The following is a 4,830-nucleotide window of genomic DNA, read 5'->3' on the forward strand; positions in this document are numbered from 1 at the left end:
GCCGTCTTGAAAACTGTCTACCAGTTGTCAATTTTGTAGGGCAGCAGCTCCAATTTCACTACTTCAAGTTTATGCATAAATTAATACCCAAGCTAGTTGTCTGTTCGATTGCTGTAACACTATTCAACTAAAACAATGCCCCGACGGCGTTTTGAAGATAAACACATTGTCAATCATTTGTGGAAATTTCAAAACAAAATGTCAAAATGTCAAAGCGTCTCCGAGCTAGTTCTGGAATGTGCACTAAAAAGAAGCTGAGATAATTGTCAATTTGCATAGCAATTCACTCAGTAAGAAGTTTGCTAATACTCATAATTAAAATGGTTGTTGCAATTACAAATTTGAATGTATTACCGTTTTGTAAAAGGTTAAATACAGTGCATAATATGGAGATCCCGTCATTTCTTTTTTCACCATGTTTTTTTTTTATTATTTATGTACAGCCTTGGTAAATCTTACTAAGCATTCAAAAGAGATAATTTTGCACCTGTTATCTATATTTTAAAATCGTTTTTTGAGTATGTTCCACTATTCACAATTCTACAAAACTTTAACAGTGTATAGCCAAGACTTTTGGGATAATAAAAAGCAAAAAAAAATTCACTCCCAAGTGCCCACAAACCTGCATCTCTACCTTAACTGTTAGGTCACTGATATATTCTGCAGTATAAATTAGTCGAAGATCTTCCAAAGTTTACATGCTTAATCACAAGTTCGTCATTAAATAGAAATATCCGTGTAGTGATAGGCCACCGAACAGTAGTGACGCAACAACAGAATACAGGAACTTTTCGTGAGGCGGCATATTGTCACACTGTGGAACAAACAGTGGTAAATCAGGACTGCGAACTTGGTATAGGAGATATCATATTAGTTGGGATGGGAAAGTCTCTCAACATACAATGTAGCACAATACATATTGTCCATGTATGCTCTTTCGGGCTGTGGCATAGTTGCATATTATTTTAGTTCATCGACACAAATTCACTTACGGGTAACATTTGTTGAAAAGTGCACATTTGCAAGTTGGTGTATGGAAACATGTATTTAAACATGATACACGAGTACTAGTTTCAATACTTTATTGTTGACTGTGTGTTTCAAATAATATTATTTGACGGCATTATGCTGCACTAAAATAATTATTCAATCTGATTCGCTGTTTATGTGAGACTAACCTGTAGCGACGGAGTATGAATGTGCAAGTACAAAATTACCATGTATTTATTTATGTGCAACGTGCATGCGCAACGTCGGTGTTGATAATCATAAATTTCCCCACAATCATTGGCCTTACTAATGGACATCACATCACTAATGGACAAAGTTTGTGATCTAGGCGCGATGTGCGCTAATTAACGCCGGTGACTCCTTCGATACCAAAGACATTACCTATGTTAAACTTGGTAACATTTCAGTTTGTACCTGTTGGTACAATGCAAATTAGAAAAAAAAACATATGTTCTATTGTCTCAGAGACCAAAAACCATCAACATATCTTGTATAGACTGTATCCAGGTACAACTCTAAAATCACATAAGGTTGCCGGACTACATCGGCACCATCTTAAGAATGGCCTAAGTACAGTTGTTAGCATAGCTTTGTTATTACTTTAAGTCGGATAACCAATCCAAAACAAATGTCAGGCAAATGATGTCAAGATATTATATACAACTGTATCTCATTATCGAGAAATACATCGATTGCCATGGTTTGTTAGCAGTTACATGTCTTAATAACCATTTTGAGGTAAAGCTATACGTTGAATCAATTATCGATTAGTAATTGATCTATTGTACACTATTGTGCATAGAACAAGATTAGTCTTTTTTTCAGTAAGATTAATTATAATAGTAATTTTATCGAACAACATATATATGAACAATATATGATTTTCGCATGTTCGTTGTTTATCGCATTACAATCCATTAACGTTTTTATCATACAAATCCCCATGCAATAGGCATACACTATAACAACCGTCATATAAAAGACTGGAGTAACTGCCTAATGATTTGTAAGAGTACTGCATCTATATGTATTTTTGTGAAGAATTGGTGTCGGTGACACCATGATTTTCGGCCACAAAATAAGTTTTCGAAAAAAAAGAATCATACTGCCTCAATGTTACCAGTCACCAAGTTACCTTTAATGAAGGATAGCTCATCGGGACCATTAATAACAATCAAATCACAAGCTCCAGACTGACAAGATGTTCGTGCATTATCGTATGTCATTGTATGAGTGTCAATAGAATAGCAACTTCCACTGCGGTACGTCGAACCTGTACATGCTAAAGGAAGATATATAACTTAATAATAATATTATTATTATCGTCATCATATTTTTATTTCAACTTACTTTACTGATGGCGTCGAAACACATACTTTGTAACTGCAGCATGTTAAATGTGCAGAAATTGAACAAATGGAAATCAGGGCGACTAAATTATGGCTGTATAAATTTTAATAACTATTCTTAGTTAGTTTTTTTTTCAAAACCTGATAAATCATACAGCATAACAAATGCACACCATAGACAACCTTCCAGTCAGGGGTTACCTAATTGAGTCTTGGGATGGAGGTACTTGTCTTATTTTTACGATTAGTTATTTACGTATGATTGACTAAACTGTTACACTAACATTTCCACAGTTCACAGTTCACCGCCAAATTTGTAAATGCTAACGGAAACTTTAAATTCATAGAATATGTTTGTATATATTTTTTATTGAAATGTAGATATTATTCTAAGCTACAAACCTTTTAATATTACTTCTCGTGTGTGTAGACCAAAGCATGTGCCATTACTAATACCAGAATTTCTCTAACTTACCTCTTGGCTTTTCGCAGATGTAGTTTATAGTTAAAGTGCATTCTATATCAAACCATTGGTTTGAATTTGCATTGTTAGCTGCTACACAGTTTTGATTGCCTCCGAAATTATATGGTTCCCCTAAAATCCAATTCGTATACCAGAACTACATGTAACGAAAACATATATTTATTGACTCCGCATTGAGTTTAAACAAATTATTGTTATATATGTCCAATCAAATCTTGGGGTTCAATGCGTCGAAATCAACCACACAAAATTCGACAAACTGTTAAAAAGTGCAGTGTTTTGTTTTTCCGTATTGTTCAAATCAACACGACATTTGGAGACTTGTGCACCTAATTCCTCATGTTTTCGAATCGTTACTTTGTACAGTTCGGCAAATGAATTCTCAAATCTGCATTGCTGATTTACTTTATTGGTGCATGCATTACGAGTATTTACTCACTATTGATATAAAAAACGAGTTCAATGTATACATTTTTGTGACATTCCTAAAATCGACATGGTGAACTAAGCGATTTATAAATCTTACCGGTGAAGAGTCAATCCACGACCACGGGTTGTTTCGTTCCAATCCCATCCAGTATTCATTTCTCCCACTCATGAAACCTTTAAAAATAAAAATATATAATGAAACACAACGAGGCAGACAATATGTTGCAGTGGATGACGACTATATGCACTGATAAATTGTCATAATCCACTTTTCCTGAAAATGTTGTACCCTCTAGCGAGAAAAAATTTATGTGACCACTTGCATTTTTAGATATTTATTCTTGACACCAATTCTTATTCAATTGACTAAACCTATAAATCACTTAAAGGGCTGTGGTCGTCGCATGGAAACAAACAATGTATTCTACACGCGTTGTGTACGTCGCCTATATCAAACAGGGCACAGCGCGATGACCGCCACCTTTTAATGGCAGCTCATTGTTATAAAATCGTGTCGTCACTTAATAATCATTTCCGGATCATATTATTCGGTTCCGGGTAATTAAGCATGAATTGCACAATTCCCAGCTAAAACAATCAAAGTCAAAGTCCCAAACATTATGTAGTTTCTGAGTCATTACCATTTTGCACCCCACACGACACCTCCAGCACACAATTAATTGGCATTCAAAATAAACGATTTTCAATGTTTGCGGTCAAAGCTGTAGTCAATCTCATGCTGCTGTTAGTGCTTATAATTGATCGAATGTTGTTTCCGATTGTGCACGAGCAAAATCATTCCATGCGTGCCGACATTTTTCTTTTTGTCACGGAAGTTTTTGTCGGTAGAGGGCGCGACTTACTGTGTATTGAAAGATTATTACCTTCGATGAAAGAATGCTCATCAGCGCCGTTAACTACAACCAAGTCAGCACCAAAACTTTGGCAAGATGCTCTGGCGTTACTAAATGTTTCCTTTGTAGCTCCAAGGAAATAACAACTGCCGTCACGGTACAGCCAACCATCTGCACAGCCAAAATCTATATCTTCAATAAAAATCCATAATTTACAGAATAGCACTTTAATATTAGAAGGAACATTAAATAAGCATTCTAATATTCTTGTAAATAAATAAAAAAAGGTCAGTTATTTATGTGATATTTAACATACATATATGCGAAGTGGAATATGGAATAAACTATACTCGTGCCTAAACAACTAATACCTACCGATATGTGTACAGCAAATGGTTTGGGGTTACATGTAAAAAAGGCATGTGTCATTTCCTCTGATATTTTATGTTAAAGCAAACAAGCTACGAATATAAATGTTGATAAATATAACACTATATGCATATGTACCAGGTGCTAACGTCGTCTCTGGCCGTGTTGTCATTATGGTGGATTCATAAGTTGTGGACACTGTAGTTTCATCACTGGTTGCATCAAATGTAGTTGGTGTTGTTGCTGCTAATGTAGTTCCAAGAGAAGTTCCACCAGGACTGGTTGTTGCTGCTAATGTAGTTCCAAGAGAAGTTCCACCAGGACTGGTTGTTGC

Source organism: Saccoglossus kowalevskii, chromosome 15 (genome assembly GCF_978046115.1).
Source record: "Saccoglossus kowalevskii chromosome 15, keSacKowa6.1, whole genome shotgun sequence".
NCBI lineage: Eukaryota > Metazoa > Hemichordata > Enteropneusta > Harrimaniidae > Saccoglossus > Saccoglossus kowalevskii.